Below are 27,529 nucleotides of genomic sequence, written 5' to 3' on the forward strand. Positions count from 1 at the left end.
GTTGGTGCTGCCACAGCTACAGACTTTCAAAGGACATAAAACAAGATCCTGTGGCCAGGAGAGATCCCCAAACACCTTGCACTTCAGCAGCAACATCAGCAGTGCGCCCTGGCTGAGCTCCACGCTGCTGTCAGAAAGCTGGCCGCTCACCAGCCATGCAACACAGAGGGCACCTGCAACCCAAAAGACAGCTTGCTCTGAAAGCTAAAGCCTGTGTACAAAGTACAAGAGCTATCAAACTAGGAGGAGGGGAGGCTGTTGCACAGCAATATCCAGTACAAGCTGCCGCAGACTCAGGGCAGAGCTCTGAGAGACACCTGCATGTGTCATCAGCAGCGTTGGCGAGTGACATCCTTGCCCTAGAGAAAGACAAACATCTCAATGTGTTCGGCAAAGACCTGGTTCTTGCTTGTCTGGTATATTGTGCTATCAAGTTTGCAGAGATGATTGGACTGTGACCATTTTTAGCTCAGTCTCAGTAAATCAATTTATCTGCGGGTTAAATCGATTCATCTCTCTTTGTTTTCATTTCTTCATTTCTTCATCTATAAAATGGGGAGAGAGGCAGCAGCCTTTCTCTTTGGCAAAGTATTTTAGGATCATGACGAGCACAATACAAGAACTCAGGTTTATTATACAGGTACCATGTGCAGTTATGTTGTGCCACCACTCTAATTCCAAATGAAGGCAGTGGTGCTGTGAAAAGTTTCAAAATTTGCATTTTTCTACCAAATTAAGACAAAACCATATCAAAATGTTGGAATTCCCTTCCTCCTTTGGACTCCACAGCACAGACATTGCCTATGGACTCCCATAACACACAGCAGCAAATCCCGCAGGCAATCACGGGAGCGATAACCTAGCTAGGCAAAGGGACATCCATGGGGCCTTCAGCTACAACATCTATGGGACCCTGTGACAGCCCATGGTATGACCAACAGAAAAAATAGAATGTCAAATTTTCCCAACTCGAAATCAAATCAAACTGAACTTCCCCAGCAGCAAATCTGATATTTCCTATGACTGTTTCTACTGAGGAACGGATGTGTAGGATAGCTTTCACCTGCTTTGGTCCAGGGCTGTCACAACCCCTACACACTGATGGGCATCCAAATCTCATGTATTGTCTTACTTTAACCCTCTGCCTTCCCCTAACCTTCAAGTCCAGGACACCTCTTTTTCCCTCCCTGCTTGTTGTGGTGGCAATTACTCCTCCTGGAATTTTATGACATCAGGCAGATGGCCCTTCAGGTATGGTACTTATCAGGCTGACAGAGGTCTTATATCTGAGCATCCACCACTGATCTTTCTGCTTTTCCAGGTCAACTACCACTTGCGCTCACCTGTCAGATGCCGGTTCTGCACGGTGGGCAAGGCTGCGGGCTGTGGCTCTGGACATGGCTGGGCCAGCCAAGGTTGATGCACTGCTGTAAATACCTTTGCTCTCAGGTAACAAGTTTGCTACCACCAGCACTTCTATGCCAGGAATGAGAAAAACAGAAAACCCATCGGCACCCCAAATCCTTTCCTTTCCTTTTCGCAAGAGAAGTGAGTCATTCCTGCACAGACCAACACATCTCTGATGGAGACTTCTGGGCTGTATGTCCGTGGCTTAAGCACTGCTCCATCTTTTGAGTGTTGTTCTTGCATCTGAATTACTTAAAATTTCCTGGACAGACTAGTACCCCTCTACCAGATTTTACATCCATCCTGCTCAGGGCAGAACCCCACAAATATTCCCTCTGCCATTCTTCTCCCTGTCTCTTTCTCTCTCCATTCCCTCAACCTACCTCCTCTTATTTTTCCCATATTTGTAAACAACTTTTGCCATCAGCCCCAGCTCTCAGTCTCCTGGGGTCAGGGAACTGAGCAGACCTTCGGTTGTCTCAGACACCAGTGTCAAAGGCTCTGCCATTTGCTCACACAGCCCAAGAGACAGGCCAGCCTCGTGTAGCTGGGGGCATCCCCTCTCCTTGCCCCTGAATCAGGGGCATGCAGCTTCCCCTTCGCAGCTCAGGCTCCAGGGGAAATGTTTTCAATACTAAAGGCTGATGCTGTCTAAACATCAGAAGCCAGAAAGCAGTGAAACAGAAATTTAAAAATAATGAAACAGCTTGGTAACACAATTCTCCACCTTAAAGTCCTCCAAAACAGCAATTCAGTGCTTGAATTACGGACAGAAGTGATTGCTGAGCAAATCTGGCTATTGCTAGCAGAAAGGGAAGTGCAGCCTCTCTCTCTGGTTTTAGCTCCAGCCCCAGTCAGTCCCAGAAAACTCAGGTGAATGAGAGGAATAAGCAATTCATGAAGGCAAAGGAAAAGTCCCCTAGCTGGGAACGTCATTGCCCAAAGTCTGTTTTGGTTTTAAGCTTCAGTTCTGAGCTGTTGTGCCTTTATTTGACTCACTTAATAATGGCTAATATTTACAGTCTCCTGTAAATTCAGATTATTTACAAGCAAACTGTATACATCTCACTGAGGATCAGAGCTAAGACCGTTAAAGCCAACAGTTTTTCCATGGGCTTTTGACTCCATTCCCTTGTCACAAACAGAAACAATCTGTCTGAGCCAAGTTAAATAAAGCACTACCAGAAGGTTTACAGGACAGTTTTACCTGTGAATTCCTATTGCCTACATGTCTGCTGTGTTGCAGACGTGAAAGAAGAGTCTCCCTCAGTAAGGGATTGCTCTAGAAACACAATTAACATTTCACCACCACCCCAGCAGGAGCAGGACCAAACTCTCCAGCAAGACCCACAAGTCAGCAGCTAATACAAGCAGTCAGCACCATCAAAGCCAACAGACTTGCTCTCACTGCTTAGGAGGTCTGAATTTGACCAGATGTTATCACATTCACAAAACCGAGCGGGCTGCCAGCCCTGCTGCTCCCAGCAATGCTGATTCTCCACCCACAGTCATGTACGTCACATACTGAGGAATTTCTTCCATTTATAAACGAAGCTTTATTAGGTCTGTTACAGGGGTTTCTGCCACCCCGTGAAACATGCCTAAGCCTTGCACCAAACTCCCACTGATGATTTTCTGGGTGGGTTACCACAGTCAGAAAAATACTGCCAATACTCCGTGCAACTTTCAAAGCATTATTAAAGCAATATTTTTTATATTATTACCAAGGTCTAATACTGTTTTGAATTTGCAGTTATGGAGTTCATTTTAAAGCACTTGATTATACTTTGAGAAGAAATAGTCTTACAGTACAAGTCATTTTCTCAAGTACACTTGAAGAAAGGATAGTCTATGGCTCAGTAAATACAACAGTCTGAAAAGTTATGAGCTATCAGACTAAGCTGAATTGACTTACTGATATTACCTGCAATGAACGAGTTTTAGATAGCCTCTCATAAATAGAAGGCTACAGAGCCTACGATTTTATGGATGTCTTGTACTTATCAATATATATGAGAAATGATGCTGTCAGGCTTTCGAGGGGATACTATGTGAACCACACCACTGTCAATTTAATTTTTTATGATTAAATATTTGGTGCTGTTAAAGGTTATTTAACATTTAATATAGCTGCTCTTCTACATAGCTGATAACTGTCATCTTTACATAATACTGAAGCTGAAAATGGATGGGGAAGGCATATTTTTCAGAAGGTTCCTTTTTTTTTTTTCAATTTACTGTTAGATTTGTTCCAGTAATAGAATAATATTAGGTCAGTGTAAAAGACTTTCAATATTCAGATGTTCAAAAATTTAGTCTTAATGCCATCTGCAGCTGAACTCAACGTTTGCTGCTGAATTTTCCTCTGTGGTAGAAAAATCTCTCCCAAGTTGTACTGTGGGATGGCAGCTCATCCCACAGTGGGGAATCCTCAGGGCTTATATTCAATCTTATCAGTTTTTTATCTTTAAGAGAGATATCATCAACTTAAGAGTCACATTCCTGTTTGATTTTTTTTTTTTTTGTACCTGTTAAGGTTACTGTAGCTGAAAGATGAAAGATAAAATTATTTCTGTGTGTTTTGCAGAAAGTACACTCAGTGCAGTGACAGAATTCTGTCTAGGCAGGCACAGGGTCCCCCCACAACCATCCTGCAAACGTTTGCAGGTTTGAGAGAAAACACACAACTGACTCTACCCAGGCAGGTCTCAGCTCTCAATGAGACAACTCACATGTGTAAAGGTAGGCACATGGGCATGTGTTTCTAAAGCTCTTGCATACAACAGCATATGAAAAAAAAGTGCAGAAGAGAAAGATGTAAATTCTTAAAGCCAAAGAAATTATCAGCAAACTGCACAGACTTATATCACTCTCCACTATTTTTTTTTTTCATTTGACAACTGAGCATGTTAGCTGGGTTTCCTAAGCAGAGTCCAAAGCTATTCTTTGGTTTTTTTCTGCACATCAAAAAGATGGATTTTTTAAAAACACCTAGAGGCAGAAAATAAATGTTTCTATAATTAAAAACAAAACCAAAATGTATAAACAAAAACAATCACACAACTAGAGCATAGAATCAGGTCAGTTCAGGTCTTGATCCCAATTACATTTTCTGTCAAGTGGATCCCTTTGTGGAACTGAGACTTTGTATTTTCTTCAGCAGCACTTACCACGGTACATTTACGAAGAAATCTTTATTGCTTTTCAGTGATTGAATTATATTTTTCTGTAATAAAACTCTTTATGTGGACTTCCCTTAGTGAAGTACTAATGTAAAAATGCAAGCCTTCTTAATCTCCAAAAGCTATCATTCAATTTTGCTACCGTCTAGGGTCTTTGAATGTACTGCCCTGGGTCCTGTGGCTGAGGTCCCATCAGCTGGTTTCCAGGCTTCACCAGTGCATCCCAAAAGCAGACATAAATCATTGTTTTGCAGTCTGTCCTATCTTTCCTGTAACAAAGCTCATTAATTGCAATGACAGCTCCTGAACAACAGAGAAACAAGAGCAGAATTATCACTTATCAGTGACATTAAAAAAGTGCATGGGGCTGTTGCAGAAAAATACATGGACAGCAAAGCACCAAGGCACTGAGGGTCCAGCGCAGAGAGCCCTGGGCATCAGTTCCTGCTGCAGGAACAGGGACAGCACTGCCACTCTGCTGCCCCGGTGGACACCTCTTGCCTGGGTGCGATGCAGTGAGGGCGGATATGCTCAGACAGTGCTGCTATACAACCCTTCCTGCGCGGGCAAAGTCACCAAGTGGGAGCAGCTAGAGGTAGACAGTCATTGAGATGCACAGCTCGGAGGTCTTGTGGATGTTGATTAGGTTGGTTTCATTCACATCACACTTTCAAGCTGTACTCCACAGCTATGAGAATTTGCAATGCAAACTAAAATATAAAGCCAAGAAGATGATGCAAGCAAGTACGCATGAGCCTGGGCCCAAAAACACCAGCTTTGAATGGTGCCATCTCACAGATCTGGGAGAGCCCACATTTTTTTGTTACAATTGCTTACACCTCCTTCACTACAAAAGACTTCAGCGGAGATCAAATTTTAATCACTCTGAGCTGCAATGACCATATGTAACTGCTTCATATTTAACTTTAGAGTAAAACAGTCTCTGAATCTGTGGGTCATTGAATTACGGGGGGTTTGGGGAACATTTTTCAAATGAAACTTCTAATATGCCTACTGTTCCCTTTCAGTGCAGCTGAGCAAACTCAGACATTAAATGAAATAGGCACATTTTCAGAAATTCAAATCAAGTTTCTACACCCCCAAATAAAGTATATTTCATTATGTCAGGTCAAACCTGTGAAATAAATAGGGCAGAAATACAGATTTCCATATAAAAAAAAACCCTGAGAAATTTTTAGTGAAAATTCTCAAACACTTGAAAGGCCTCTTCTATCTCTTTGCAACAGAGGTAGGAAGGGCAGAAAATTATGACACAGTAATTATTATGATGGATGTTGAGCCAGTCCTTTATATTAGATACACTGCTTGTGCAGGAACCAGCACTACAGATTGCATACTTCACTAAGCAGGACACTCGAGATTATAATAGGCAATATAGATTAACAACATTAGGTTAAAGCAGGATAATTCTTCTTTCTCATTTCTATTCCTTTCCCATGGACCAGCTTCTGCTTTATGTTTCTGTGCTCCCTGCTTCCAAGCCTTAATCCGCACATCAGGCAGGCATTTTCCATTTGAACTGGTACAGAGCTGGAGTAACTTGATGGAAATTTATAAAATTGCACTGGTGTAAAACTCAACTACGGTTAAAGAATCAAACCTGTCTGTTGCAAATTAAAGGTGATGTTGTGTTTGCTTTTGCTGTCTCACACAAACAGCAGGAAAGATTCATCTTACTCTCAACCGGCATGAGAATTCAAGAGAAAGGCTTGTCTCTGCACAACGTAAATAATCAGCGTGCTGTTACAAAAGGGCCGATTTATAATTGTAGCAATTATTTCAGCGTCAGTGTGCTACTGAAGTGGCGTAACACTTTGCAAGTAGGCAGGGGCCAAATGCTGTCCTGTGCTCATCCGTCTCAGATTTGGGTTTGCTACCAAGAAAAAGCCAAACTGTGCTTCAGTAATTGTCTTCCCAAATGCAGCCTCGCTCCTGATGTTCAGGTGGAATCATCTAAACACCTTGTAGAGCTCTGACTCAGATCTTTGTCCCAGCATCACTGGCCTCTGCTCACCTCGAGCCCCTGAGCCTGCTTCCAGCCAGGCAGCCCCGCAGGGCTGCAGCGGTCCAGAGAAGAGCAGGGGCTGACTGCACAGCATTTACCCAGCTCCTTTTCTCCTTGGTTATCAAGCTCTTTGTCAGTACAGTTAGACTGTGAGTATTCTCCAAGTTAACAAGCTTAAAGACAAATTAGGCTGCAGGATCATGGTCACACCAGGGACAGCAAAGCAGATGTGACCTTTGCTTCTTTGGCCAAAATTCATTCCCTTCTCAGGTGACTCAGCATTCAGGTACTAAACTTTACCCAGGAAAGGTCTAGGTATCAGAGGTGCTGGGCAAGCACAGCTTCCATCCAGTTCCAGCTAGTCACACTGATCAGCATTTCCTCCTGTTTCCATAAGATAATACAGCACACACACTTTGCAGTGCTTTTAAGCCACAAGTTGCAGCTGCTGTGATGACCAGATGTATCTACATCACATAAAAAAAAAAAAAAAAAGATACAGACGTCCTCATCACATCTCCTATGAAAACAGGCTGAAGGAGTTGGGGTTGTTCAGCCTGGAGAAGAGAAGGTTCTGGGAGGACCTTAGAGCAGTCTTCCAGTACATAAAAGGGGCCTACAAGAAAGACAGAGAGGGAATTGTAGTGATAGGAACAGGGGCAATGGCTTTAAACTGAAAAGAGGGGAGATTTAGATTAGAAAGGAGGAAAAAATTCTTCACTCAGAGGGTGGTGAGGCACTGGAACAGGTTGCCCAGAGAAGCTGTGGATGCCCCATCCCTGGAAGTGTTCAAGCCCAGGTTGGATGAGGCTTTGAGCAACCTGATCTAGTGGAAGGTGTTCCTGCCTGTGGCAGGGGGTTGGAACTAGATGAACTTTGAGGTCCTTTCCAACCCAAACCATTCTATGATTATGAACTCATACCCAGTTAACTCAACAGACGAACACAAGCAAGACAGTTCACATGATGGTGGGGTGCTTGCAGGCCTGAGCAATGGAACATGCCCTTCTTCACAGCTCATGCCTGGCAGAGAGTATGTGGAAAGCCAGAACACAGTTTCTTGGGTCTGCAGACAGGGACGATGAATTGTCCCAGTCCTGGCAGCAGCGGGGCAGTCAGGTGCACTCCACACTGCCCCATTTTTTGTGGGGTCTCAACTGTCCCTATCGAGGCTCCCTTGCTCAAGCTGGCTGCAGTGCCTGGCAGGGCTGCCAGTCTTCTTGCATTCCCCTGTTTGCTCTACACTGATTCCTAAAGGAGCATTTTGGCACATGTCTGAGTGACCCCTTGCAGCACGCTACAGGACTGGATTCCAGAATGGCTCACGAGAAGGGCTCTTAAATGTTTAATGTTAGCTGCAGCGGAGAAATGCCGTAAACATTTCCTGTAATTGGTCTGCTTTAAAAATTGATTTCATGTGAAAAAGCAAAGGAAGCATCACACTGCACTTTGTGGCTCAGGGGTGCTAGCGAGGCCTGAGATTTCAAAATCAGAGGGAAGGTGTCACCCTTGCAGCAACTCTCTTCCAGTCTGGTCTGGAGGGCAGTCGTGCTTGTCCCCCAGCGGTGTAAGGCAGAGAAGCGGGGCTGGGGGCTGCACCAAACCTCAAGAGCAGCTTACAGGTCTTTCCTGTTTCTCCTATGCTCAGCTCAATGCCTCCACCAACGGAGAGAAACGCAGGAACAGTCAGCGAAAGTCTGCAGAAGAGGAAAAGCAAAGCACGAGCATAAAGAAGGGAACTCTGTGACTCAGGTGACAGAGACTGAAAGGGCTGGAGATTACTTGTGCTGTGCGTTATCAGTCCTTAGGACTGGAGATAACAGAGATGATAATACAAAAGCAAGCTTACTGTGAATTTATGAATTGGTAAGCCACGTTCTTGTAACAGCGCACAGTAAATCACTCTCTGTTCCTACGTTTCTGAGAGTCGTTATGCATTCCCTACCTGCTATCTGGCTTTATCTCAGTTTGCTTCTTATTTGTCAGACAAAGAATTCAAGATTTCTCCTAAATCAACTTAGCAAAACTGACATTTTCAGTCCTCGATTCTTAGAAGAGGGAGGGAAAAGTGGATTATTCTTTCAAGTCCTCATTCATCTAGTTGCAATTTCTGCAGAGTTTGGTTAGTCGTTTTCTTTCCTTGAAAACAGGTAGGTATCACTGGATCTCAGGGCTAGAAGAGGGGAATGGCTCAGTGGGCCCGGGCTTAACATACAGGAAGGCATTGCTCAGCTCCTCGTTCTGCTGTTCATTTTTTTGGTAAAGGCACACGGTCTGCCCTCTCAGACCAAAGCCACTGAGGTAGTTCTCTATGTTCAGCCACTCAGTATTTCAGCCAGTGTCCATCCAGGGAGAGTATTAGCTCTTTACAGTAAGACTTTCTACTACTGTGAATATATATACTGTGTCTTTGATCTTGTTCAACTTGGTGCCTCTGAGTGCCATAAACCACAGATTTTAATGTCCCTTTCTTTCCAGGATCTACCAGCCTAGAGCGGGTATTAACTGATTGTTCTGTTCATTTTGTTTTGCAGGATTTCCCCGTGGTATTATCACCATGATAGAGAACAGTTTTCTTGCTTATAGGGGCTTATGTTCTATCCCTTTTCTATCTTTTGAACATTGGCAGTATCACCTATGTTGCTGTAGAAAAAAAAAATCCACAAAAACTACTTATCGTTTTTGCTAGAGAGTTCGTTATTGTGCTCTGTTCCCCATCCATTCTCTATGAGTGCCTGTCACTTTCTCTTATTACTTATGCAAAAAAATAATTTGTCCTGTCAAAAGTTCTGTTGCTCTTTAATAAGGAATAATTAGGTATGGACATAAACAATCTCTCTATTTTCCTTCAGACACATAGATTGATTGGCTTATAATTTAGCTGTATGTACTAGACTGTTGTCTGCATGTGTGCAAATGAGCAGGTGTGTGTGCAAGAGAAAGAAGGAAATTACTGAAGGAAACACAGCTTAAAGAAGTCAGTTTGGCATTTAGATTGATTTCTGTCCTGAGGCCAGGTTAAAGTAACTTGATTGAGATCAAGGTTGCTAGAAGTGCCTCATAAGGTTGGGCACACAATCTGAGACAATCTCAAAAGCTTTACTTTTCACAACCACTACAAAAAATAAGCTATAAAAAAATACCACACTTTTGGCACTCCAAGCCTGATCTACCCAAAACACTCTGTTTGAAAGTCATCACTCAAACTTCTCGCTACCACAGTTCATGAAGTGCGTGAAGAGCAGCATCACAAACACCAGAACACGTATCTACACCTTGCAAACACAAAGCCTTTCCTTGAAAGGAAAGAACCAGTCATGTTGATCAGGCATGTCTGGACAGTCTTAGGGTTTTGCTTTTCCAAAATTACATCAGTTGTGATATCTCATAGAGAAATTCAAGAATTAAACTTTCCAAATTAGGATGAAAAGGATATTTTATAAGATGATATTATGTATGTCATATTATAATTTATTATTGACACATCACAAAAGAAATCAAAATTCCGACGCTCCTCCAATTTCTAAAATGATATTTTAACTTACACGTTCTAGAAAGTAACAGAAAGCATTTCTTTGTACCAAATAGGAAGGAAAACACACACTGAAATTAAAACATTTCCTGAAAAATAAATTCACAAGGTCAATTCATTCCTACTTCCTATATGGTAGTAGTTCAATAATAGCCATAGTCCAGTCTTGTCTAGTGTAGTATGTCAAAGAAAATGCTCTGGCTTTTAATGATCATTGTCTTCAAGCTATTTTTCCCCCTCAGAGGTTATTAAACCTTCAGGCACTATTAAGTCTCTTATAATGACCCTTTTGCTGTCGGATGATGAGGCATCCCATAAGGAACTGTAATACTGAGGATGAGTAGTCATACTCTTCTACTACAGGTCAAGAATATTCACAAGATTTTATAATTTAAGCTGCTGAAGAAAAGAATAATTAACTGGCCCGAGGATTCTTGTACTGCTGCAGGAAAAGGCCTTTTCTTGTTGGATTCTTGGTTTTCATCACCATTTGCTGCAGGGATTAGGGTAAGCTCTTTTCATTTACAAGTAGAGTTGCTCAGGAAAAGAGCTTGCTTTCCTTTTCTTAGATAAAAGACCTAGCACTGCGTGCTTTTGAACTTTCCATGCAAGAAGTCAGTACACCTTTGGCTCTCCTCTCCATGCCGTATTTCAAACATTCCCTGCTGTTTTGTAAAAGGTTAAGGGAAGAAGCACACTATGCATTACATATCCATAAGTAATAAACAGTAATAAATACATCGTAGAGTTGGCCATGGGAACATCACAGACTCTTGGAGAAAAGCTTGCAGTGATGGCCAGCTGGGGTATCAGCAAGACCAAGAGGGACAGGAGGGAAGACCGGGAGGCAAAACTAAACCTACAGGCAGACAGGATGCTAGAGACCCTAGAAAAGCTGCTTGTTCCATATGTGAGATTGGAGAGAGCAAAAGGCTAATATCTAGCTGAGAAAATACTTGCAATGAAAATATTTAATCTAAAGTAATGAAATGACAAACATGCATAGGAGGAACAGAAGCAATATTCTTGATAATGTAACTGAGACAGTGATGTGATAAGGAAGATTAGATCTACAATAATGCTCAGCTCTAAAAAAAGAGCTACCTAAAAATGATTATTACTGGAAAACTAAGAAATTGCAGATAAAAGGGCAAGACATTTATGGGTGGCATGGAGACTATTTAGAAAACCAAAGGAGATGTTCAGAAGAAACATTTGCCACTTACCCTTTCAAAAGGATCAAATAAAGGTTGATGTGGTCAAACAGAAGGAAAAAAAAAAAAGAAAAAAGAAAAAAAAAAGGGCTAATAAGACGTCCTCCTTTAAAAGCAGAGATCAGGTCCAAACAGGTAAAACAGAAGAGTTGAAACCCAGATATTTACATAGCAGGTTTAAGAAAGCAGGCCAAAAAAAAAAAAGAACCCCAAAAAAACCCACAACCAAAAAACCAAAAGAAAGTATTTTGAACAATTAACATGCCAAAGACACAAAAAGTAAATAGCAAAAACGTTTTCAATCCACAACTCAAAAAGGAATCCTACCAAAGTCTGCAGGGCTGATAAGAAATTGAGCTATTAAAGAAAGATTGAAGGAAGATAAAACCATCGCAAAAATCAAAAAAAAAAGCTTAAAAAAAACAAAACCAGGCCTAACTGCATTCTTTGCATCGGCTTTCTTGATGGAAGAGATTAAGGATGTTCAGATATTAGAGAGGTTTTTTCTGGTTTTGTGTTTTTTTTTCTTTTCTATACAGGAAATATGTCTGAGGAATTGTGTCAAACTGAAATGTCAGTAGGAGAAGTTTCAGAATAAATGAATAAAATTACTAGTAACAAGTTACCAGCACCAAGATAGTATTGGATATGAAATTGCCAAAGTACTTACTGTGGCATGTACCCTATCACTTATGTTCAGCTCAGTATTAAAGACAGGAAGAAACGAAAAAATGACAGCAATTTTTAAAAGGCTTTCGAGAAAACGGACAGAGCTAGGTCCATTAAATCTGCCTGGTTGGCTGAAACTACAATAAAGAAAAGAATTAGCAGACACTTAAATAAATACAATACTATGAGAACACGCCAGCATGGCTATTGTTGAAAGAAATCTTGCCTCACAAATATACCGGAGAAATGACTTGGGTGAAATACTGTACTTCCACTTCAGAAAAGCTTTGTGTCATATTCCTCATGAGAAGCCGTTAAAGAGCTTTAGGTGTCCTGGAATAAACCCAATGGTATTCCTGAGCCCACTAACAGGGTCAGACGCAGAAAACCCAGCATAGGAAAGAACGATCTGTCCCATGAGATCTGCCCACTGTATTCACAGGTAACAGGAAAACCGATGTGAATCCTCAGGTGACAAATTTCACTAAATATACAAAACTGTTCCAGATACTCAAACTGAAATTGGCTGTGAGGTATTTTGCATATAAAACAATGAGGTGATAGAATGACAGGTGAAAGTCAATGGCAAGAAATGGAAGTCATGAAGGAATGCATGCATATCTATAGACACATATTGATTATCTCCAAATTAACTATGATCACTTAGGAAAGACCTCAGTCACTGTCAACAGCTCTCTAGAAATACGCTCTTAATCTAAGTAGTGGTCAAAAAAGTAAATGCAACACTAGGGCCCAACAGGAACATAACAGTTAATTTAAAAATATAAGAGAAACAACCTTTTGTCACTACATAAGTCAACTTGTGCCACCTCTGTAGATAACACCAGTTCCATCTTTCAAATCTGACAGAGCAGAACTAGAATGAAAAACCCTACCAAATGTAATTTTTCTCTATTTCTCAAAATACAAGATGAAGGGGGTAAAAATTAAAATGCCAGAAATCGGCCTGAAACAAACACAACAAATGTCCTTTTCACAAAAGCTAGAATTTTCTTAAATCTCCTTACCACAAGATGTTGTGTGTACCAGCTTTTCATACATGTCTGAGGAAAAATCAGACAAGTTCATAAAAGAAAGATATTATGTGTGATTATGCGAACATAACATCAAACTTAAAAAATTCCCTAAGCCACAATTGCCAGAATCTCTGAAAATTCACACTTTAATTGCTCCCTTTTTCTGCTCTTTCATTGAATGTCTGCTATTGACCACTGCCAAAAACAGAATATGAGGCTGAAGAGACTTGGATTACACTAACTGTGGCTGTTACTCTGTTCCTACAAATACAGAAAATGTTCTGTATGGTTGTAAGATATGATTATATGGAACTGTGATTAACTGCACACAATAGCCATCTTTGACAATTTCTTTAAGACTTTGGTAAAATCTTTAAAGTTAATGGAACTTTAATATAAAATGTGTTTGTGTTGTATAGGTTTTAAAATAGGAATGCTTTAATTAGATATCTTCATAGCAAGTGGCCTTGATAATAAGTTAAATGCACTTTCCATTTTTACAGATACTGTTACCATTCTGAAATGTCTAATGTCTTGTATTTGCCATTTAGTTTGGGAAAAACGCCAGAGTGATAAAATTTAATTTGAGCATTTTAACAAGAAAATAAAATAAAATTTAAAAAAAAAATCATGATAAATCTTATTTATAGGGAAAGATAACTACAGCAGTGCTTCTCAGAAAAAAAAAAAACCACAACCTGTTCTGATATTTTTTTAAAAAATATACCATCCAGCCTCACTTCTAAATAGGTCACATACCCCAGATACCAGAGCAACGATGCCAAAGTGTAATTCAACTCGATGGGATTTTCGTTGGTATGTATGTTCATCACTCAGGTCACACACCAGCGGAAAACACAGAAAACAGCCTGTCAAGATGAAGGTACAAACTCTTCTGTGCAGTTTAAAGTGAACCAGATCCTACTATTGCTTAGTCCAAATTAAACTCCAAGCATCCACCAACACTGAACCACAATAAGCTTCTTCAGCTGGTTCTTACAGTATGCACCAGCTCTCTCTTTTCTCTGAAGAGCACAGCTGCCACTTAACAGCCTCTTTCAGTCTCAACCCAGGCTCTGTTTTGTACTGTTGTATCACCAGTCTTCTTTGAGACATGCTTAGGTTTGGGTAAACCCAAAATACTCAAGTCCTGAGATTCGTACCACAGCCTTTCCAACAGCATTGGAATTTAAGTGTTATTTTGGGTGCCCTAGCTCAATTCACTAAAAAGAACTACACCAGAGACAGCATTTCAAAAGGTCCTGTGCACGGCTGAGCTCCCTGCCATGGTCTGCAGACCATAGCAAAATGAAGATATATTACTTTAAAAATATCCCTTTGAATAATTCCACAGAAGTTAGGAAAGATGAGGAGCAGTCTAGGCAAACTATTTTCTTTTACTCTCTTCTAGATGAAAAAGCAGAAGCATAAACCTTTCTCATTTGCATTTTCATGGCTTTCAAGCTATGCAAGTTGTACTATTACCGATATTACACAAACTTACTGAAATGCTCCTAATTTGAGTGGCAAAAAATACTGAGTGTGTGCTGGAGTTTTCACTCACTGTGGATTAAATGTCTCTTCATTTTTTACTGCTAATAAAGAATGTTTATCATTTTAGCTCTATGTAAAATTGTTACAGGTATGTGCATCACGAACAGTCTGAAAAGCATATAAACACAAGGTCTGCGCAATGACGTTTGCCAAGACTATGGCATATTAATCTAATTTAATAATTTGCCTCACTCAATTCCATTTCAGAATGGAAAGAAACCTGTTATGGTTCTGAGATTTCAAAGATTTCCACCTTCCTCCTGTGCACAGGGCTTTGGTGAATTAGTCAACCAGGGACCCTGAGAAGCCCCTGTGCTGAAAGTCTCCGTGTCACCTCAAAGCCTCTGCTCTTCTCTCTGCCAGCTCTGCACAGCTCAGTTCCCAAGATCCTCACCCAGTTTCCTTTCTTTTTAAAGCCTAAGAGGCTACTTTCTACACACTTTTAATAATTCTTTGTCCTGGGTACAGGCCCTGAATTAACCCCTCCAGTAAATCCATTGCTGCCTCACCTCCTCTGCTCTCTTCAGCTCTCTCATTACCAGGCGTGAGCCAGAGTAGTTAGTGAAAAGCAAAATCTGCTCTTAAATAGCAGCTATAAAAATCAGCTCCTTTCAGTGAATGAGGCTAAGTTGTTTGTTTCCTTCCTTCATAGGACGGCAAGGTGCACCTCTTGATCCCAGTCCTGACTTTCAACCTATGCTGTCTGTATGGAAGTGATCAATGAAAAACATGTTAGGGAGATGGAAGGGACTTGTCTTGCTCAAACTGAAATTGGGGGATTTCTGCAAAATTCATTTGGATTGATCCAGAACATTTCATTTGACCCAAAAGAAAATAATCCTGGCTTCACTGTATGGATTATTTAACTTTTTGTTTGTTTGTTTCTTTAACCTTCAAATTCAGGTCACAGTTTTTCATGGAAAATGCTACTTCGAAACAAAAGTTTGCATTGAAACAAAAGGTTGCAAAGTTTTTCTTGATGCAATGTAGCTTTGCAACACTGGAGAAACCCCGAAGTAAAGCCCTGCATTTGAATAACATGGGGAATAAAAGCACATAGGGATGCTGCAGTGGGGTGATGCTGCTGCCACATCCCAGGTCTGAGCCCCTGTCTTGGGCTTGGCAGCGCCTGCAGCAGCGGAGAGGGCTTCAGCCACCTACAAAAAAGGGTTTCAACATATTCTAAATTTCTGTCTGTTTTAGTATGAGTTACTGCCAGAACTCAATCTAAATTTGTAGATAGTGTGCATCTCACCACCAAAATCACATTTTCTAACATACATGCTCTTCACCAAAATACCACCCAGTTCCTTCCAAACCTTCTGGCCACATGAACACAAGACAGACCAGAAATGAGTCTCAAACTCTGCAGTGTCACATTCCAATGAACAACCACTCCTTCCCAGCCACTCTGCTCACTGGCATTTTCCTGGGACACTTCCCTGCGAGACCTCAGAGTATGTTGCCAGAGGACTCAGGCAACCACAGACGTCATCAGCTCTCAGAGCTTACACGTGTATTTCCATCCACAGGATCTTTTGCAAGCTACAACGACCTGAAGTACTTCATAGACACAGTCCCAAAATTTTATATCCTTCACTGTGTATCCAGTCATAGCACCGCATCTACAAACCCCAGGAGACACAGCAGCAGTTCTCAGTGGCACACCAAATCACAGCCAATTCACATAGCGCATTTGTAAAATTAGAAAATTTAAGTACAGCAGGACAAACCGTCTCTTCCTCCAGCCAAAACACTCTGTCTTAATTCTTCCAGTATAAAGCCACATTCCATGGCAACGATTTGAGTTTAAATGTCTCCATTTCCACTCATTTATACCCAGGCAGTTGTGAATCAAGGAGTTAGAGCCCACTTATTTCCCCGTGTCTCCAAATATTTTTTAATGAGTAATTCCAGTCAAGAAAAGAATCTGGTTTTGTATGTTTATATTTTTGCTACTCTCAGCTCTGCCTCCTCTTTTCAACGTGATTTACAAGTGACAGCCCTGCACAAAGTGCTTTTAACACAATGTACTTATACATTATGAAAAAACAGGTTTACAATCTAATCTCTTCATGTGCAGTGATGTGTATTAAATAAATTCCGTTAGCATTTGAAACTACTGTAAATTTGGTGTATGCCTAGGAAACTATAGTCCATATTATCATCAGCAAAAAATGTGTGTTTTTTCCTCAGTTCTGCTACTTAGGTGAGCTAGGGACAGTCTTCTTGGAAAATATGATTTTCCTAGCGTGCTCTTCATTAGTTCAAAGCAGCAACAGTCCACTCAAAAAAAGTTAATGGTTCATTTTTCTGACTAGTGTGTACTCTTTAGTCATTAGCTAGGAAAATGTTTACCCCTATAAAAATATCTGTTTCTTAGGGATTATTAATCATAGTTTATTGAGAAGCAATCAGTTATACAGTTGAGTTTCCCACCCCTTTAGAAAATTAAAATGCTGAGATATTCATTTTTGCAATGAATATCTATCCAGTAATTACCATATTTACTTTTCATTTATGGGGGAATAATCTGTTTTAATTAAGCCTAACTGAAGAACTTTTATCAGATGCAATTATCCCTTTCGATAAATATGTCTCCGCTAATTACATTTAACCATGGGATTTATAGCTCTTAAGTCATTTGGTGGGAAACATAATAAATCTTTAGTAATACATGCTAAATTACTATAAATTAATTCAGATCATTAACATAATAAACAAATTAGGACAATTTCACTTAATTAGTTTGGGTGGTTAACTTAAAATCCCTTGTAAAGCTTCATGGTAATCAAAATTTTACCAGTATTTTTAGAGATCATTTTTTTTGTAACAAACCTGTTTGAATATCTACACAGAAAATTAGACCACTGCTGGAAAACAGTAAACATGTATTCCTATTAGATAATAGAGCCTTTTAGGAATTGATGCTGGGTATTAGATGCAATTAAATTATTGCATATTAATGCAATTAAATGTGCCTCCCAGGTTTTCAAGTTTATGCCATTGCATATTGAAGAACCTGCATGGCAGTATGGTAAATTTTTAGAAGTGAACTCCATCCTTGCTTCTCTTTCGCTTTTCTAGCTTTTGCTAAAAAGTCAGGCAAAGGTAACAGCAGAGCACTGGGTGATCAAGAATAACGGGATTCCGCAGGGAAAGTAAAGCATCTTGCCCTGGCAGAGGCAGGCGGCCAGCCCTGGACTGACCCCCACTGCCTGCTTCCCTTTTGTTTCAGGGGTGATGCACCGGGGGACACAATTGAACTGACAAGCTGTAAGGGCAACCACACAGCCTCTTCCAGAGGCTCACCCCAGCACCCACTCTCAAACCACCCAATGCAGGTACCTCCTCTCAAAGGACAGATTATGCCCCATCCCACACCAGGACAATGCATGAACAGTGGGTCAGGGAACTGACACCATGTGTGTAACCCTCTCAGTGGCTACCAGAAACCCCTTTGCCATGTGCTTCTTGAACTGAACTGTTGGTGTATCGGTCACAGATCTTCCTGCAGTGGATTCCATCACGCTAGCAGAGTTCTCCCACTTTGCATAGACTATGGAGACAAACCCTGCAGAACACCAACGTGCTGGCACACAAACAGTTCATAACTCCTGCTGACAAACATACCATCTCAGACAGTGTTTCCACCTCCTGCTAGTTGGAGATAAGTCTTAAGCTTAGTTCAGCCAAAGTTAAAACCCATCTATATATTTATACAGAAATCACTCATCAGATTACATGTTCGAGGTGAGGAATAAAGATGAAAGCAGATGAGCTTTTTAGTCATGAACTTCTGGAGCTTAATCTTCTTAGATGAACTCAGACAAGCAAAGAGCTTCCCTGCAGGCAAAATATCCCTCATAAATAGAGGAAAAATACCAATCAACAAGACTTATTATTAAAAGAACATTTTAAATCTTTTCCCCAATGCATTATTGAATCTTTCTGGTGGGAGCATCACCTTTATTCCATGCTGTCCTACTTCGCTGTGCTGATCTGCGAGAGGCAGGGGGTGTTTGGCTTAATGGGCCAGGATGGCTGCTTCTTTCTGTTCTTTAAGTTGCAGCTTGTGTAAGTGAGGGAAATAGGAGAGAGACTACTCTCCACGTCTCGGTGTCAGGTCTCAGACAATTCACTCCATATAAAGCAAAATAAGAAAGATAATTTTGAGGATCTTGGTTAGATTATATGCCAATTTTGTTCTTAGTATTTTCTCTACTCCCTCACCACCCAGCACCAGTCTCTTGGCTCTCTGTAAGGACCTTTCTTCTGTGCTCTGTAGGCAGTTCTGCCCATAGTGATCCAGTGTCTGTAGACCATCTTCCAGCCAGCATATGCCACCCTCTGCCTTTCCTTCCTCTAGCCCCAGGAGGCGGGCAGACAGAAGGTACAGTGACAGCACACCACCACAGCAGCTCTTAGGAGCTCAGAGCTGGCACAGCAGCAAAAAGAAAAAGAAAGAAAATGAAAGTCATTACTTTAAACAGGCTTTTGTTTCACTCAGGAGCCATGGCATGACTTGGTAGCATGTCTCCATGGCAATCTGAAGGCTGGAGAAACTGTTCATCCAATGCCCAATACTGTTTATACTGTCCCAACACAGAAGAGTCCACATCAGACCCACTGAGGGGAGGCAGGGCAGATCCTCCCTTCACTGAAAGCTTTGACTTCAGGGCTCAACTATTTGGGAAAAATTCACTCTTACGTACTACATAATAACTTGGACTAGGGCAATTCCAGGCTTCCATCAAGCATGGAGCTGAAGCAAAGGAATGGATTTCACCCTAAACTGAACCTATTAATAAGCCAGGAATTGCCCATCCTCACGCCTAATTTTCCAAAGATGGATGGTGCAGATGTTTTATTTGACTTAATGCTGGGAAACTCAAAATCCTATTTGTATTTCCAAACTGCCATGTTAACTTTCCTCCCATTTTACTTAACTCATTTTTTACCTTAGTCATATTAATGGTTATGTAATAATATTAGACAATGTTCACTAACCATTAACTCCAAAAATAATGGTTGTGCTAAATCAGAGTTAATTAGTGTGTCACAAACTCAGTCCTAGCACAGGGTGATGACTGAATGAAAAGAATGCAATGTCACTTCAGCAAGAATTACATATACAATTTTAAGAGGTATTTTAAATATTTTTCTTAATAGCTGTCAGCAGAAACGATGGGATGTGATTCTTTAGAGAGCATTGCTCTTTACTAAGTACAGGCAAGTGAGCTATCACCAGTCTTACACTGGCTGCAGAAAACAGATTTAACATTAATTTATGAATAGCTGAACTTTTTCTCTTTAATGTTTAATAGTGAATCATGCTCCAAACCCTTTATATTTCACTGCACATCAGCAAGGTTGTCAGGAGCAAAAGATCAGGATAACATAATTCTTATGGCTTGTTCTCATGCACCCCTCGTTTATTCCTGAAGCAGCCTGAATCATCCTGAAAGTAAGACGCATAGGGTGGCAAAATGTAAATGTGAAAGGAGTCGCTCTTTAAGGGCCATCAAGTTTTTAAAAGCATAACTTCCAGCTGAAACCGTGCGACTGGGATTCATTCTCTGACACAGACACTGAGTCATGCACATTCATTTCCAGAGCCCAAAAGCAAACGGGGGTCAGGCCCCTGGCTGTGCCTACCTACCTGCACCCCAGCACACATCATGCGTAGGAAGAAAATGCAGATGGAAAAAGCTCCCCAAGGCCCAAGATTTTCACCTTTCCAAACCTTCACTGTAATTCACTTAATGCCATGAAGAAACATATGCAGATACACCACTTCCTCAGTGCCTTGTGAGTCACGAAGCAGGCCTGCCAAAACAGTAACTTCTATGATTGTTATACGCAGATTACAGCATATTCTGGATTCCAGGTGTTTTTAACTCTCCAGTGTCTTTTCAACGTAGAGCAGATATATCAGATCTTCACACAGAGTGGAAAATTACATGACGGCTTTGATGATTCCCAGAAAGCACTGAGAAATCTTAGTCTTTAGCCCTTCAGTGCAAATGGTTGCAAAGAAACTCAAGGGTACCCAACCACAAAGTGCCCTTCTGCTATCTTTATCGTGCTGGGCACAAGCACAAAAGAAGTTTTCTGTGAGCCATTATTTTTTCTACATACTATGCAAACTAATACATCTAAATGCAAAAATTTATTATCATTTATTTAGATCTAAAATGGGCAGAGAGCTGTTAATTCCAGGATCCGGGAACTCTGGACATCATTTTAGTATTGCCAGTTAGCATGGAGAGCAGAGGATTCAAGGTCTAGGAATCCTTAGCTTTAGTTGCAATCAAAAAGCTAAGACCAAGGTGTAAAAATACCAGATACTTGGTACCATATTCAAAAACAGACGGGCTACTGTGGTACTACTGTCACTGCTGAGCTTTGACAGACGAACCGTGTTTCTCTATTATTTGAAAAACCTGAGATCCTTCAATAAGCCTCTACAAGGGTGACTGTCTAACAGCTGATGGAGGAGAAGGCTCCAGTTAAGGATCTGACCTCTGGTATTATGATGATTTTAAGATGATTTAGGAGGACACCAAGCCCTCCACAGGAATATCCACAGGACACTTAATAGAGGAAGAGTATTCCCTTACCAAGCAGACAATGGAAGAAAGAAGGTGAAAGCCTTTTGTACAAGATTTATTATTACCACTACTACCTGGGTGTTCTGTCTGCTCGAAATATCTTTATGATCTTTCAGGTGTGGCGAAACACTGACTAATGCTGGACATAAAATTGGTTAGCCTCAACGATCTGAGTAACTCGCAGCGTTTCCTGAGTAGTTGAAAACTGTCGACAGGCCACTGCTCCCTCCTCCCCAGGCTATTTTCTCAGTGACAGTAGACACATCCAACTCTACTACTGTATCACCCCTTCAAGTGCTGCTGGTACAAACCATCGATTATAATTTTATAAAGCCATAGAGGCTGGCTGTTACATTAGGTAATCATGAGACTGTTACAGAACTACACAAGGAAAGTGTGAAGCCTTGGGCTGTTACAGTAGCTAACAAACCTGTCATTAATTACTGAGGAAAAGCTTTCTGCCTTTTAAATAATTTATACAGCTGGATCTACAGTAGCAAAAGATTAAACATAATTAAAATGGAAGCTCTAAGTTCCAAGGGCCAAGCTGACTTCAGGACTCGGCCAGCACTGGCAGAGCACAGATAAGGACCACAGCTAATGATGATCCCACCCTCCGGCTGGCACATGGCACTTCCAATGCTCACCTTGGACTGAGGTTCCCTTTATGAAATAATTTCAGATAAAGTTAAAGACCTGCTAATCTCATAAACGTGCACATTGGATGCCTTGCTTAAGTACTTTATCCCTATGACCAGCATGTCTTTGGAAGAGCTTCTTTGTCTTAGTCTTTGAAGTTTAGCGAAGGGTAATGTAATCTTCCAACAGGGTTACTGTCCTCCAAGGTTTCAATTTAATTGGGCTGTGTAGTAGTTTGAATAGTATGTACATTCAAAAAAATCCTTGGGTGAATTCAATCCATATAAATAATATAGTCCCCAATATGCAAAGCAGTGTGCAAATGCACTCCAAACCCATTTGCATTCTTCTTTACAGGGAGCAGCTTTTATTATAGTGTATTTTAAAATGAAGTAAAACGTAGCAAAATATTAATCTCGTCACTACACTTCATTATAGTGGTCCTCACCATATGTCCTGTTATGTCTGAAAATAGATCAGTATCGCCCTAGTTTTCAGAACTCCAAAGCTTAATGAGATGACTTCATTATTTTTTTCAGTCCGGTGATTCAGGTACCAGGCATCAGCAAGTTCTCAGACCAAGTATTTTCAAAAGTCTTGGATATCTTGGCTTTCCAGAGAAATTCTGGAGTTCTAAAGATCTGTCCTTCTAGCAACATGTGGAAAATCTGCATGTATGTATATTTATATATATACACACACATACACAGTATGTCCAATTATTGTAACAGGATGTGACTATGCTAATCCGCAGCCTATGCAGTCCCATCAGGTGGGCATCCTGCTCAGTAGAAAACAAATTCCATCTATGGGGATTTTTTTTTCTTTTCTTTTTTTTTTTTTTAATGCTACTTCAAAGCACTCTGCTCTGTTATCTCTGGCTCAAAGGTAAGAGGTTTTTCCTTCAGTGCAGATTTAGGTCAATTTGGATACATCCCGTATCTTATTTACATATGGAAATTGTTTTATATTGCCTTATCTCTCTGCACAGAGGGATCACATCATGTGGTATACATTTTACAGTACAGCTACAGTGTTCTTCCTTAAACCTACCTACGAGTTATACTTCATTATTACTTTTCAGTGTTAAGGTTATCTGAAAAATGTTATTTGACATAAGTATCCCCCCATTATACTGAGTATTCCCCGAACACCACAATAGTTAACCTAGATTAACCTCTACATAGTTAAATTAGCCTTTCATGTCTAATTATGCCCTGTGATGGGATACATTAGTTCAAATCCTCACAGCCATAAGGGACCTGTAGTTTGAAGTGACCTCTATACATGGACAATAATCCAAATTAAAATAGACATGAAAGCAGGATCAAGATCCAGACACGTAGGATTTTGTAACAGTTTCCAAGGTCAATTTAAAGATTCGAAGATTCTGGACACTGTTCTAGTTGGGAGCTCATGGAAAATTAACCTGTTCGAAAATTGACAGCAGGGAAGTACTCAGCAAATAATCTGTCTGTGCACAAATTAAATTTCTGTCACATCTTTGTATCCCGACAGGTTCACGTGCTGTCCTCAGCTACCTGCGCTAGCAATACATTGTATTGGAGAATATACAGGAGCACTTTGGAACGAGCTAACAGTTTTACCTGAATGATAAACTGTTGCTATCTAATTGTTATACAACATTCAAGTTGGCTCTTGATGTTCTGTTAATTTATGATTATGCAAGTGATGATCTTCCCATCAATTTGCTGTTCTCAGTTATCTGGCCTAATTCTGCTGTAATTTGGTTGTTTAGTAATTTTGCTAAGGTGGTCAATTTGCATTTAAAACCCAGTCAATGTAAGTTAATAAAATTGAGACAACTAATCGCTAAGGAAATGTTAAATTGGTACAAAATAAACCTTACTCAAAGCAGATCTGAAAATAAAAGGGAACTGCTTTGCATACTGGACAAAGCTGTTGAGACTGAAAAGTCCATGGAACCAAGGAGAAGAGCTACATGAAATTGAGTCTTAAGTCATTGCTGTGCACATTTCTTCATCTGAAAATTTGAATATATTAAAACCACGTGGGTCTTAGCATTACTGCTTTTCTCACACAGCAACTGTCCCTCACTGCGTTCGTTCCTCCTAAGGCCACATTTCAGTTGTGCAACTAGGCATGAGCAGGATGAAACTGATGTGCTAAGAATACTTATCTAAAAATCAAGACATCTTGTGTTCTTAATGCTCAACATCACCAGCCCAAAACTGGCTGAACTTTGCACAGCACCTCGAGCACCTTGTCTCTAGCAAGCTGTACTCTCTAAGGGCATGTCAGGTGGAGGAAGAAAGTATCAGTGCCAGATGATCTTCAGCACAATAGCAGAAATTAACTCGTGGCTCCAGCAGAGAACGGATGCTTGCAGATCTTTTCTCTGGCTGTCATCTAGAGAGACATCTGGGAAAATGGGAGTTTTGCCACTAGCTTCACTAAGATAAGGACATTGCCCTTTAGACAGAAGTCATTCTGAACCTCCAGTGAACCCTGAAGAGAGCATTTGTTCAAGCAGGTCAGCAATTTCCCCCACTTCGCACATTGCTTATGCTGAACTGGCCCTGCGGTAGCTACCCTGCAGTGCTGCACGTCAGCTCAGCAACAAACGCGTCTAACAGTTGTCAGTATTTTACGCAATCTGTATCTCATCCAAGTATTTTTGGCCCTTGTAATATGTTTTGATACTGTTTAGCACGACGCGTTTTCTACATTCATCTCCTCACTCCCTTTTTACCTCCATGTTCAACTGTCATGTGCAGTAATAAGGCACTTGGTTACCAGTTCTCCCTGCTGAATAATGCACAGAGTGGCACTGCAGAATTGCTCTCAGAAGTCATCCCCTTTCGTAGCTGACGATCACTGCATTTACACATCCCACCATTCACTCAGTCCTCTCCAGTGCACTGTCTTCTCCCATGCTGCTGAGAGCCCCTTCCTCACTCTACAGTTAAATCAGAGTTCAAAACCTCTCTTGCATTGGATGGTCGCTTGGCTGAGAAAAGCAGGAGTGCCTGTGACAGTATGGAAGGCTGTTACCTGCCCTACAAGGGCACAGTCCAACAGAATGGTGAAGCCAGGACAGGAAGCAGAGTATGCCTGAGCAACCCCAGTCTGTCATGTTGACTCACATCAAGGGACACCTTCCCCCAGGCAGCTCACCGGGCTACTGCCTGCTAACTCCAGCTCAGGAGTGAAAACACGGAATGACAAACCTTTGCCCTGTGGTGTCTTCCCCAGAGGGTCAGCATTTCCCGTGCAGACTATCAGCTCTACCACAAACTTCATAGAAATGACAAAACCCACAAAGTTCAATCTTTTCTCCAGCTTCAGCTCAATGGCAAGTCTTATGTTCCAGGGGATTCTCAGTGGGTGCAAAGCAGCACAGTCCTGTAGGATGAGAAAGGTGTTGAAAATCCATGAAGTTGTACCAGTTTTCACCAGCGGAGGATCTAGACCACTCTACTTAATGAGAGTTGGCTAAGAATCAAAGCATTACTAATATTTAGTGTCTGTAAAGAGCTAAAACTAATAAAACATCCAAAACAGTCAGGGAAAAAATACCCAAAAGGAGAAAAGATATAATTATGTACTATAATTTCACAAAGTACTTTCAGTGCCCACATCTCAGTGTATGACTTTTATTATTAATGACTTAAATGCCTAAGTAACAAAGGACTGTGCTACCATTTGCAGTTCATAATTATGCCACATTTGTCTGCCACCACTGATTCACTAATACTAATTTTATTTAACATATACTGTGTGGAGAACTGTACAATAAATCTTGTGATATAAAGCAATAACATCTCCCAGCCTTATCTATGTGATTTCTCTCATCTTACCCAGAACACAGTTCATCTTTTTCATATTCTCTGTACACTGTTTTACAAATTAATAGCGATAAATGCATGTTTGTATTGCACAAAACGTGAATTATAGCGGAATTGTATTTGCTGAAAGGTCAGTACTGAGAGCATCTCACTGAACTTGGGATATCAACTGGGAATCAAAGGTCTAGAAAGTATAAAATGTATTACCAGTGGAGTCAGAACACAATCTAATTTGGCATTCTTTTCAAATATACACTGCCATGGAAATATTTTACTTGTCAGTGCCTTTCTCCATTTGACACAGATATCTTCTTTAATGTTATACTAGTATACTCTAAGATAAATTTTACCATTTGTTCTCTTAGCCCTATAATCAGATCCTTTACTGCTGTATATCTAAATAATTGAGCTAGATTTTAAATTAATTTTCACAATGATCTGCCATATTATTACATTACAGGTCTTTGTTGATGAAATCAATATTCAAAGGTTTTATATTTTATATTCTGCATGAAGTTTCTGTACTTCTGTAAATAGAGTGTACATAGTTTGTATTATTCAAAGCTCCTACAGCAACCCCATGAATATTACAGTATTATTCTAAAATTAACTTTTATGTGCATTTTACTGCAAAACAGTTGAGCAAAGAATAAAAATACAGTTTAGTCCAGACATAGTAACCTCCTCTGAACATGTTTTGGAGACAGTCAAAACTTTATACACCTTGTGGGGGGGAATGTTTTACAAAGTACTTTGCTTATAGAAAGCTTTAATAAATATTCTCAGTAGAGAATTGAAATCCAGTGCTTATTTATCATAAGAGATTGGTGTTTCTTATTGACTTTTCCTTAGTTTTTGCAAGAAGGACCAAAAATTATTGAGAATTTGTGAACCATAACATCCATTGCCATACAAATGCTATAGATATAGAAGTATTTGCTGCACTTCTACCCACTGCAATTCATTTTGATCTGACTAGGCTTATTACTTACTCATAGAAGACAAGATTGCTCTTGGCCAGTTCTGTGGCTTTGCCTATCAGTTTCCAAATGTCACCAAAATATCAAACATTCAACCCCAAAACATCATCCTGAGCTGATAGGCAAATTAGTTATAGGTAACTATATACCCCATAGGAATAGGGGTAACAAGCCTCTTCAGAATTTTGTTTTTTTCCTTTCTTACCATCCTACGAGTACAGTTGTATCTATAAAGCAGTACAGCATGGACAAGTAGGATGTAATGATCCACTTAAAACCCAGAAGCAGATGTTTGGCTGACAATTCGTCTACCGTTTATTTACTCCAGCTCAAATCCAGGAAAGCAATGTAGTAGCATTCAGGTCCAGCTTTGTTCACAGTAATATCATAAGCATGTGCTTAACTTTAATCATGTCATTGCTCCCATCTTGGACTTGTTGCCTGGCTGCAGATGTTTTCCAAAATAATGTCTTTATGTCAGTCGTTAAGATTTATATGCACAGATTTAATGGCCCAACTCCAGACTTCTTTCTCACTAATGTCAATGGAGGGAAACGGTCACCTGAGACATCTGCACACTAGCAGGACTGTTCCCATACTTCTGACAGCCACACAGCCTGACTTTACCAACTCTAATGACACTGACAAGTTCCTTCACATGCAAGCAGTCCCCTCCCACACAAGAGCAGAATAGGGAAAAATGACAGTTCTGCCCTGCAATCAGTGCTGGAAGAGGCAAACACACCCAAAAGTTTCATTGCACAATCCGAGATAAAGATCAAACAAGCTCGTATTACTCAGTCCAAGCAGTATCTATTCTTCTAAATGTATCTTTATCTATTGTT

The sequence above is a fragment of the Tauraco erythrolophus genome, chromosome 12 (genome assembly GCF_009769465.1).
Source record: "Tauraco erythrolophus isolate bTauEry1 chromosome 12, bTauEry1.pri, whole genome shotgun sequence".
In the NCBI taxonomy this organism is placed as follows: domain Eukaryota; kingdom Metazoa; phylum Chordata; class Aves; order Musophagiformes; family Musophagidae; genus Tauraco; species Tauraco erythrolophus.